Below are 12,463 nucleotides of genomic sequence, written 5' to 3'. Positions count from 1 at the left end.
TTATTGAACATTTAGAGAATTCCATCTTTCACAATTATAATTAATGCAGCAATGATCAATTTCATATAGTGCTTGTCCTAAATTATTTTCTTAGGATAACGCCCCAATCAGTAAAAAGGTAAAGTCATCTAGCTTTGATTACAATGTCCCAGAACAGAAAACTATTTTTTTCCACGTCATATTTTTTCAACTTCTTTTCAAACCAAATCATTCTCTGAATGGGGTTAGTCATACATTTAAAATAATGGTAACAAAATAAAATATTTAAGAAGATATTCCACATAGTCTAGCCACATCCCAAAATCACTTCTATGGAGGCTACCTCCCAGACTTGGCCAAGCCAAGCATTTCAAGAAGCAAAACAATGGTTCTTTCTTCTACTATCGCCCCAAAACAAGAGGGGGAAAAAAAAGGTAAAGCCAGTCAAGAAGAAAACATTCACAATCAATATATCTGATAAAGGACTTGTATCCAGAATACATAAGGAATATTTACAAATCAGCAATAAAAAAGGAAAAACACATTTTTTAAATATGGGCAAAAGAAGTTATCTGAATGACCAATAAACATATGAAGAGCTGCTGAACATCATTAATTACTGGGGAAATGCAAATTAAAACACAACGAGACAACTCAAACATCCATGCTGGGTGAACGGATAAACAAAATGTGGTATATACCTAGAGTGGAATATCATTCAGTCTTAAAAAGAAGTTCTGATATATGCTACAACACAGATGAACCTTGAAGACATTATGCTAAGTAAAATAAGCCAGACAGGAGTCTCCTACAGCAGTCAAGAGACTACCCAACACAAGAGATTATTCTACCACAGAGACAGAAAGTAGAAGGTGGCTGCCAGCAGGGGGGGAACAGGGAATGGTAAGTTATTGTTTAATGGGCACAGAATTTCAGTTTGGGAGTCTGAAAAAGTTATGGATGGTGGTAATGGTTACACAACAATGTGACTGTACTCAATGCCACTGAACTATACACTTAAAATAGTAACTTTTATACACATGTATTTTACAACAATAAAAAATCAGTATGTTGGAAAAAAAACCACCATAAGATACCATTTTGGTATCTTGGCTTAAAATTTAAAGGACGGTAGGTGACACCAAATGCGTGTGATGATATGGAGCAACTGGAACCCCCTTACACTGCTGATAGTGTAAAATGATACTACGACTTTGGGAAAGAGTTTAATGATTTCTTACAATATTAAACACATACCTATGACCCCAAATTTCATTCCCAGCATTTACCCAGGAAAAATGAAAACATGCTCAAAAAGGAACTTGTACACAAATGTACACAGTAGCTTTATTCATAATAGCAAAAACTAGAAACAAGGACAAGAGATAAATTATGGTATTAACAACAAAACACTACTCAGCAAAAAAAAGGAACAAAAAACTTACGCTACAACCAAACTATGAATAGCTAATTCTACCTTGTCTTTCTGGTATCTGTTAAAATGTCACCACCCCAAAGAGGCCTTCCCTGGCTACCCCCAATCTAATGTCACTACTCACCATCACTCTTCAACACCTCATCTTCTGTTATGGTCTCAAAATTAATCACAACACGAATTACCTTATTAGTTTATGTTGTATCACCCCACTAAAATGTAAGCTTCATGAGGGCAAGAGACCTTTTCTGCCTTGTTCAGCCAGTAAGAGTGTCCAGAATTAAAAAGAAACTCAAATATTTATCTAATCAATGAATGAATTTACATGTCATAAATCTGACAGAAGTTAATCACTCAAAATCTAGAGTATATAAATATTTATATTTAGATGCCTTGGCCCTTCTTGGAAATAGTTCTAAAATCAGAATACCTGTTAAGCATACTCGGTGCAAAATCCTACAAAGATATGAAATCCAGCATTGCCCTACATACAGAAGAAAGTCAGGAAACAGCAGATGAGTATAAACATAACATACAATACTAAGTACAAAATGAAATACTGCTTGGCATTCTCCATGAAAAAACAGAAAAGAAAGAGCATTTCAAGCTGTTTTCAAGTATTAATTTCAGAAATACACCTACATAAAATATATAAATAAAATAAATAAAAGCCTAAAAAAGGAAAAATAAAAAACACTCGTGTGGTAAAAAGAATATGTCCCATCAGAAACACAAAACCTAAAGAAAAACTCAGGGAATTTTCCAGTGATCTAAGTAAGTATCAGAAAACTATGCTGACAGAACAGAAAATAATGTGTTAGCAGGATCAACTGTTAGATTTTTTTTTTTTACATTTTATAAAAAATTTCAAACATACACAAATGTAGACAGAACAGCATAATGAACCCCACATACCCATCACTGAGTTACAACAATTATCAATATAAGCATTTAAGAAATCAGGTGAATTTCCGATGCAACCCAATTTCCACAACACTGATGATGGTAAAAGGCACAAAATACACATACTTTAGGCTTATTTCCCATGTCCTGACCAGCCTTTGTCTACTTTAGTATCACAGAAGTATGAATGTCCTCTCCCATCATTTATACTCCGTCATAATCCTACTCTGATGCTTGTATTATTAGCTGCAGAATGAAAAGCTGTAGTAACAAGAATTTTTTTCAACTACCAGAAATTCATGAGATGTGAAAGACTTTTATTTCTTCTTTACCCAATATATATATATTTAAGACACTGATGTTGTCTTTAAAAAGCTTTTGCACAACAAAGGAAACCAAAAAAAGGAAAAGGCAACCTACCACTGGGAGAAGATATTTGCAAATGATATATCCAATAAGGGTTTATTTTTTTAATGTTTATTTATTTATTTTGACAGAGAGAGAGTATGTGCACAAGCAGAGGAGAGGCAGACAGAGAGGGAGAGGGAAAGAATCCCAACCAGGCTCCACACAGTGCAGAACCTGATGCAGGGCTCGATCCCATAAACCATGAGCTCATGACCTGAGCTAAAATCAAGAGTCAGACACTTAACTGATTGAGCCACCCAGGTACCCTCTCCAGTAAGGGTTTAATATCCAAACTGTAAAGAACTTACACAACACAAAAAAATAACCCCAATAATCTGATTAAAGATGGACAGAGGACCCAAATAGACATTTTTCCAAAGAAGACATACAGATGGCCAACAGACACATGAATAGATGCTCAATATCACTAATCATCAGGCAAATACAAATCAAAACTACAATGAGATAGCACCTCATATCTGTCACAATAAGCAATACCAAACGGACAAGAAACAATAAATGTTGGCAAAGATGTGGACAAAAAGGAAGCCCTGTGCAGTTGGTGGGAATGCAAACTGATACAACCACTGTGGAAAACAGTATGGAGCTTCCTAAAAAATTAAAAATAGAGATTCCAAAAAAAAAAAAGAAAGAAAGAAAGAAAAAGAAATGGAAGGAAAGCTTCCAAACTCATTCTATGAAGCCAGCATTACCTTGATTCCAAAAACCAAAGACCCCTCTAAAAAGGATTACAGGCCAATATCCCTGATGAAGCTGGATGCAAAAGTTCTCAACAAGATACTAGCAAATCAAACTCAACAGTACATTAAAAGAACTATTCACCATGATCAAGAGGGATTCATTCCTGGGTTGCAGGGCTGGTTCAATATTCATAATCAATCAACAGGATACACCACATTAATAGAAGAAAGGATAAGAACCATATGATCCTGTCAATAGATGCAGAAAAACCACCTGACAAAATACAGCATCCTTTCTTGATAACAACCCTCAAGAAAGTAGGGATAGAAGGGATACCTCAACATCACAAAAGCCATATACGAAGGCCCACAGCTAATAATCATCCTCAATGGAGAAAAACTGAGAGCTTTCCCCCTAAGATCAGGAACATGACAGGGATGCCCACTCTCGCCCTGTTGTTCAACATAGTGTTGGAAGTCCTGGCCTCAACAATCACAACAAAAAGAAATAAAAGGCCTCCAAATTGGCAAAGAAGAAGTCAAACTTTCACTCTTCACAGATGACATGATGCTCTATATGGAAAACCTGAAAGACTCCACCGAAAAACTGCTAGAGCTGATAGATGAACTCAGCAAAGTCACAAGATATAAAATCAATGCACAAAATCAGCTGCATTTCTATACACCAATAATGAAGCAACAGAAAGAGATATCAAGGAATCAATCCCATTTACACTTACACCAAAAACCATAAAATACCTAAGAATAAACCTAACCAAACGGTAAGAGATCTGTATGCTGAAAACTATAGAAAGCTTATGAACGCAACTGAAGACACAAAGAAATGGAAAAACATTCCATGCTCATGGAATGGAGGAACAAATATTGTTAGAATGTCAACACTACCCAAAGCAATCTACACATTCAATGCAATCCCAATTAAAATTGCACCAGCATTCTTCTCAGAGCTAGAACAAGCAATCCTAAAATTTGTATGGAACCACAAAAGACCCCAAGTAGCCAAAGTAATGTTGAAAAAGAAAACCAAAGTGAGAGAAATCACAGCCTTTAGCCTCTACTGCAAAGCTGTAATCACCAAGACAGTATGGTATTGGCACAAAAACAGACACACAGACCAATGTGCATGAGAACCCAGAATTGGACCCACAAATGTACAGCCACCTAATCTTTGACAAAGCAGTAAAGAGTATCCAATGGAAAAAAGACATCTCTTTAGCAAATGATGCTAGGAGAACTGGACAGCAACATGCAGAAGAATGAAACTGGACCACTTTCTTACACCATACACAAAAATAAACTCAAAAGGAATGAAAGTCCTAAATGTGAGACAGGAAACCATCAAAACCCTAAAGGAAAAAAAAGGCAACAATCTCTGACCTCAGGTGCAGCAATATCTTGCTCGACGCATCTCCAAAGGCAAGGGAAATAAAAGCAAAAATGAACTATTGGAACCTCATCAAGATAAAAAGCTTCTGTACTGCAATGGAAACAATCAACAAAACTAAAAGGCAACCAATGGAATGGGAGAAGTTATTTGCAAATGACATATCGGACAAAAGGTTAGTAGCCAAAATCTATAAAGAACTTAAACTCAACATCCAAAAAACAAATAACCCAATGAAGAAATGAGAAGACATGAATAGACACATGAATAGACACTTTTCCAAAGACATCCTGATGGCCAACAGACACATGAAAAGATGCTCAACATCACTCATTATCAGGGAAATACAAATCAAAATCAGTCTGATTCCACCTCACACCAGTCAGAGTGGCTAAAATTAACAACTCAGGAAACAACAGATGTTGGCAAGGGTGTGGAAAAACAGGAACCCTCTTAGAACTGTTGGTGGGAATGCAAACTGGTGTAGCTGCTCTGGAAAACAGCGTGGAGGTTCCTCAAAAAATTAAAAATAGAATTACCTTACAACCTAGCAATAGCACTACTAAGGAATTTATACTACTAAGATACAGGAGTGCTGATTCATGGGGCACATGTACTCCAATGTTTACAGCAGCACTTTCAACAATAGCCAAATTATGGAAAGAGCTCAAATGTCCATCAACTGACAAATGGATGAAGAAGATGTGGTTTAGATATACAATGGAACACTACTTGGCAATGAGAAGGAATGAAATCTTGCCATTTGCAATGTGGATGGAACTAGAGAGTATTATGCTAAATGAAATAAGTCAAAGAAAGACAGATATCCTATGTTTTCACTCATGTGGAATTTGATAAACTTAACAGAAAACCATGGGGGAAGGGAAGGGGAAAAAACAGAGAGGGAGGCAAACCATAAGAGACTTAAATACAGAGAACAAAGAGAGGGTTGATGGGAGGGGTTTAGGGGAGAGGGGAAAATGGGTGATGGGCATTGAGGAGGGCATTTGTTGGGATCAGCACTGGATATTGTATGTAAGCGATGAATCATGAGAATCTACTTCCAAAGCCAAGAGCACACTGTATACACTGTATGTTAGCTAAATTGACAATAAATTATATTTTTTAAAGAAAAATAGCCAAATTATGGAAAGCGCCCAAATGTCCATCAACTGATGAATTAAAAAGATATACACATTCATACATACATACATACAGTGAATTCTACTCCGCAATGAAAAAGAATGAAATCTTGCCATTTTGCAACAATGTGGATGGACCTGGAGGGCATTATGCCAAGCAAAATCAGTCCGAGAAAGACAGATATCATATGATTTCATTCATATGTGGAATCTGAGAAACTCAACAAATGAACATAAGAGAAGGGAAGCAAACTGTAAGAGACTCTTAAATGCAAAGAATAAATGGAGGGTTGCTGGAGTGGGGGAAGGCAGGGGGATGGGTTAAATGGGTGATGGGCATTAATGAGGGCACTTTTCAGGACAAGCACTGGGTATCACACGTAAGAGATGAATCACTAGAATCTACTCCTGAAGCCAAGACTACACTGTGTGTTAACTAACTTGAATATCAATTAAACAGAAAAGAAAAGAAATACCATACAATCTAGTAATTCAACTACTGGGTATTTACCCAAAGAAAACAAAACCACCAGTGTGAAAAGACAGGTGTGCCCCTATGTTCACTGTAGCTTTACAATAGCTAAGAAATGAAAGCTAACCTAAGTGCACACTGACAGATAAATGTATAAGATGTGGTACACACACAGGAATATTACTCGGTCGTCAAAAAGTATGAGATCTTGCCAAGTGTGACAACATGGATGGACCCACAGGCCATTATGCTAAGTGAAATAAGTCTGATAAAGACAAATACCATATGCCTTCACTTATATGTAGAATCTAAGAAACAAAACAAAGAATCATAAATAGAGAAATGGTGGGTGCCAGAGGGGATGGAGTTGAGGGGATGGGTGAATTAAGTGAAGGGGATTAAGAAGTACAAAATTCCACTTACAAAATAAGTCACAGAGATGAAAAGTACAGCACAGGAAACATAGTCAATGATATTGTGACAACAGTGTATGGTGACAAATGGTACCCATATCCATCATGGTAATAAGCACAGTGTGATGTACAGAATTACAGCTGAAACAAATATAAGATTGTACAGCAACTATAATTTAAAAAGATGTTGTACATTCAAGTTTATATTGATAATAATTGAGAACTTTTAATAGCTTTAAAACGTGGACTGCCAGTTCTACAACAGAAACTTTTTAAAAAGTAACCACTCGACGTGTAACAAATTACCCTATTATCACAAACTTCCCTCTATGTAAAATACATTAATGCATTATCCAAAACTCATCAAATAGGCTCATTCTATAAAGAAAATTGCTCTATTAATTTAAACCAGTAAATCTAAAACCAGTGAGTGCCATATGGGTTCCGAATCAGATGAACACACTAAGGAAGGGGGTTTCATCAATCAGAGGGCTAACATCTTCGTGTCAAAAGAAGAGCAACAGCTGAAGCAGAAGGAGATCTAGAAGCCACAAGGAGACCAATCTTTGATGTCTTTTACTTTCTACTTTTCTATCAGGGCCTAATATACATAGTAAGCCTACATATTTTAAGTGTACAGCTGCATGATCTTTTGCATATTAATTCACCCACATTACCACCACCTAAATCAAGACACAGAATACTTTGAACTCCCACGAAGTTTCCACTGTGTCCCCACAAAGGTAGCCATTATTCTGATATTTAACACAAAGGATTAGGGTAGCCCTTTTTTTTTTTTTTAATATTTTTGAGACAGAGACAGAGTGCGAGCGGAGGAGGGGCAGAGAGAGAGAGAGTGAGACACAGATTCTAAAGCAGGCTCCAGGCTCTGAGCTGTCAGCAGAGCCCAACTCGGGACTTGAACTCACAGACCGTGAGATCAGGACCTGAACTAAAGTCGGATGCTTAACTGAGCCACCCAGGCACCCCTAGGTTAGCCTTTTTGAACTTCATATAAATGGAATCATGAAGATTCTTATTTATTTTTTTATTTATAAAGGTTCTCTTTTGAAGTGTTTGGTTTCTTTGCTCAATTTTACATCTGTGAGATTCATCCTTATTGTTGTATGTAGCAATAGTTCATTCTTTGTCATGACTATATACTATTCTATTATATAACTATGCCTCAGTGTATTTACCCATCCTGTTTGGGGGGCTATTATGTATAAGGAATTTAACATTTTTGTATTTGTCTTTGTTGGGAACAAATGTGCCCATTTATGCTGGCCAATTACAAAGTCTTAGAATATGTATGGACTAATCTGCTCAAACGCTAAACTATCACTTTTTCCCCATTAAGTATGAGGCTTTCCATATCATTTCTCTTAATAAGAGACCTTTAGATAATAAATTCAGGTAGCCCTAAATGATCTTCCACCCATTATGCAACTGAGGCAGCTGCCAAAACAATTTATAAACTACAAATGAAGAACTTGCCAGTTACAAACCAACTAACTTCCATTTCCTCTGCCACATCAGACAGAACTCACACTATTCAGATTGAAACAACAACTCTGGTCAACTAAGGACAGTTATAACCAACAGCTGAGGATGAGTAAGTGGTTACTTATGGGCTTCTGAAAAACTAGGTATTTTTCCATGCATTTATCTCGAAAGCTATTTAATCAAAATCTTGGGAATGGCAGGGTTGCCTGGGTGGCCCAGAAGGCTTCACTAGTAAATTCTATCAAACATATGGAAAAATAAACAATCCTACACAAACTCTTTCAGAAAACAGAAAAGAAAGTAACATTTCCCAACTCATTTTATATGGGTAATATCACTCTGATACTAAAGCCAAAGACATTAAAAAAAACTTCAGTATCCCCCATGAACACAGACATGAAAATTCTTTTTTTTTTTAATTTTTTTTAAAGTTTGTTTATTTTTGAGAGAGAGAGACAGAGCGTGAGCAGGGGGAGGGGCAGAAAGAGAGGGAGACACAGAATTTGAAGCAGGCTCCAGGCTCTGAGATGTCAGCACAGAGCCTGACACGAGGCTCGAACTCACTAACAGTGAGATCATGACCTGAGCCAAAGTGGGAAGCTCATCCGACTGAGCCACCCAAGCACCCCATAGACACGAAATTCTTAACAAAATATTAGCAAACTAAACTCAGCAACATATAAAAAAATATTATACACCATGACTAAGTGGGGTTCATTCCAGGAACACAAGATTAGTTTAACACCCAAAATTCAAGTAATGTAATACACCATTTATACATATCTTACACATATCTCAGAGGTTTAATACAAAAAAGGTTACTTGTATATTTTAAACACATCAAGGGGTGCCTGGCTGGCTCAGTCGGTGGAGCATGCGACTCTTGATCTCAACAGTCTTGAGTTCAAGCCCCCACATAGGGTGTGGAGCCCACTTAAAAAAAAAGAATAAAATAAGAACATCAAATTGCATATTTAGATAACTTTGTACGGATCTTCTAGAAGTCAGTATTTACATGCCAAAACTTACATCCTAAATTATTTAAAATGTTTAAACTACTGAAATTTACAATGACCAATTTCAGATGCCAACTTAAATGTGTAAGAGATACATAGACTTTCTAATGTTTTGGACACTAAAAAAAGTTTTAAGACCCTGAGTAACAAGGGAAAAAGAATCACTCACGTCAATGCAACTCAGACAACCAATAAAAAATTACTTCAGACCAGCAACAAAAAATTACTTTTGAAAATTTGACAAATTCCAACGACTTTTAACTTGTACCCCCAAATTAATTTACTCTTTTAGAGTACCCAGACATAAACCTTATATTCCAGGAGAGAGCTAATCAGTGCTAAGGTCAATCTTCCTTTCTTGTCCTAGATTCTATGTTCTCCTAATGCAATCTGCCACCACAGTCCCACGAGTTTTTCTCACAACCTAACCATGCCACTGATTCAGATGATTGAAACTCCACTTCTTTTTATCACATGAACCCCTTCCAAGTTACATCTACCTTCTTTTTTTTTTTTTTACATCTACCTTCATTACCTGGTATAATTGTATTTTTTGTAACCTAACTGAAATTTCTCACATTTGTATGACCATTTCGTTTCATTAAACTGCACTGGGAAAATCTTGAGATTAACCAGATGATATTTTCTCTCTTCACTTCAAAAAGGTAAAAAAATCTGATAAGCACACCTTTCAGATAAGGCTTGAAATACACACTGTATATAAAGAAAGTGATATAGCCTCAACTCGCCAGAATCCCAACTGTAAGTTGTATTCATAAATCAAACCTTTCCAGACCTAGAGGCTCAAAGTCATGACTCCATCTAACTTTACCACAATCTGGCAAATTCCCCTATGTCATCCACCAGGTCATCATAAAAAAGATGTAATGAATGCCCTCTAAAATAGTGAAAAACACTATCACTACATTCCTTTGAGACACCAATTTGAAGTTCCTGTCCTGTTGTTCTGGATGAACTTATAACTCTAGCAACCCTGCTCCTCTGGCTAGGATACATTTCCACTTTGAATTCTCAGAAGTCACAAATATCTTAAACATTTTCTAATCCAGTATTTTTCAAACTACAGGTCTTTGGCGGTCAGACCTGTTGGCAGTCAATTTAGTGAGTAGCAATCAACTTTTTCTTTCGATGAAATAGAAAATGTCAAGGGGCATCATATGTAGAAAGGGTAAACTTTTGAGGGGTATGTCGTGTGTACTGTGCCCATGCTGGGAGCACACACGGAGTCATGATGTAAACTGTATCTAACTGTGGGTCCCAGGTCAAAAAAGTTTGAAATACCCTTTGCTAGTCCCACAGCCCTACCCCCACAAGGAAGTTCCACCAAAAAATTCTAAGTGATAAAAAAGTTACGTTATTTGTAACCATCTTTATTTCATTGAGAGAAACCAACAGATAGGAATTTTGAACTCAGTACCCCTAATCTGCCATTCATAAAAAAAAGACTAGAATCCATCTGAGGTTTCCAGTTGAAATAGTGACCTGCTCACAGACAGTCATTTATGTTCTGATGGTCTTACTAGACCGATACCTGACAGCGGACCGAAATCACTGTAGTCTGTGGCTAGGGAAGAGTAGAAAAACCATTCCAGTTCCTCATCCGCAACCACAGGAGAGGATTGTTAGGACTCCTCCTAGCTCTGGAATTGGAAGATTCATTGAAAGCCAACTCGCCAACCAGGCGAGGACTACGCCTCGCACACGCTGGAACACTTGAACCACTTAACAAGCCAAATGTTGATAAATTCAATCAACAGCACACAAAGGGTAAAGAAGCTCAGGCTTAACACCTACAGCTGGAAAGAATCAAGAGGCTGCGCCCCGGCGGGTATCGTTAACTTCTCGGCCACCTTTCCCTCTCAGATCCCAGTTCACCTCTGTCCTCAGGCTATCAGTCACGGAGGTTGCACCCGCGCTGTTCCATTGTGCAAAAGGACACTGAGGCATGGAGCAAAGAGTGGGCTAGCTGCCCCGGCCATCAACGAGGCTAAACCAACAGCCTAGGCCGCTAATGCCTCCCCCCTCCCACGCTTCCCGGGCTGTTTAGAATCCTGCTGCCCTCCGCCGCCCACCTCAAACCACACCCCCTGAGGCAACCCCTAGGACCTGGCCCCCGGCTCGCGCCCGCCTCTATAAAAGTCTACAAGGCCCGGAACCCCGAAGCCTAAAAGCAAACCCGCTTGGCAACCCCGGAAGCCCCCTCCCGCGAGCGCCCGTACCCCAGCCGCCCCGCCGCCCCGCCGCTCCCACCTCCAACGCCGTCTGCCTGTCGCCGCCTCCGCACACCGCGCCAAGGAGACCCCGCAACACGAGGAGACCCAGAGGCTGATAAGGGGCTTCTCCACACCCACCCCCACAGTCGCGGCCGCCGCCGGAAGCGCCCCGCGTCTCCACGCCACCGCCGTGAGGTCACTTCCGGCGCGACGCCTTGGAAACCGGAGGGCAGGCAGTTGAGGGGCGGAGCTCCCGGGAAATTTGAGAGCCTGGAAGAACTCGGCGAATTCCCGCGCTGCGGCCTCCGGAACCGCGCCTGGGCGTCCATTTTGCGAGCCCCGCCTGCTCACGCGGGGTAGGGGCCTGGTTGGAGTTGGGGCCCTGACCTACTTTCCGGCCCAGTTGTGATGAAAAGTTCCAGCTTTCCCTCTAGACCCCTCGGGCTTATCGCCGCAGAAGAGCTGAGGACTTTGGGGAGGAGGGGGTGCCTGGTGGCGTGGACGTCGGCGTTTGATCAGTTGTAACTGTGGAACGCAATAAGTAGGCCCCCGCAACGGATTAAAGGAAACCGATTCCCCTTGCGGTTGATCTTCGGAGTGGAATCTGCTTCAACTCATTTGGGAGTTAGTGCTAGCCAATGTGTACTTGAGTGCCGCTCCCCCCCACACACACACACATCCCAGTACTTGGTACATGGGTAAGTGCCACTCTCCTTGTGGCGTTTTAGAGCATTGGTATTGGTTTTGAAAAAAAAAAAAAAGTAGGCGTTTAAGACCACGACTGAGTATAATGAGGGATTTTAGACCTTTCAAGTTTGCAAGGTCATCTTAAAACCTGATGCCACGTTT

The 12,463-nt window shown here is 39.3% G+C and overlaps 1 protein-coding gene across 4 annotated transcripts in view; it reads right to left on the bottom strand.

Annotated features, from left to right (window-relative positions):
- Nucleotides 1-11,810, bottom strand: part of EDC3 (enhancer of mRNA decapping 3) — a 57,533-nt gene extending 45,723 nt beyond the window's left edge. The window contains exons 1-2 of one of the 4 annotated variants that reach the window (XM_053223722.1): nt 11,652-11,810; nt 9,187-9,297 (exon numbers count right to left, since the gene is read on the bottom strand). The gene's annotated coding sequence lies outside the window, so the exon portion shown is untranslated. Of the gene's footprint in view, nt 1-9,186; nt 9,298-11,276; nt 11,304-11,651 lie in introns of those variants that run through there. The other 3 variants (XM_027067774.2, XM_027067775.2, XM_015077287.3) reach the window with 3 other exon arrangements.
- Nucleotides 11,811-12,463: the final 653 nt, after the last annotated feature.

Source organism: Acinonyx jubatus, chromosome B3, assembly GCF_027475565.1.
Source record: "Acinonyx jubatus isolate Ajub_Pintada_27869175 chromosome B3, VMU_Ajub_asm_v1.0, whole genome shotgun sequence".
NCBI lineage: Eukaryota > Metazoa > Chordata > Mammalia > Carnivora > Felidae > Acinonyx > Acinonyx jubatus.
Note: the sequence above shows the minus strand (reverse complement) of the source record. Positions and strands in the feature narration are given on the sequence as shown.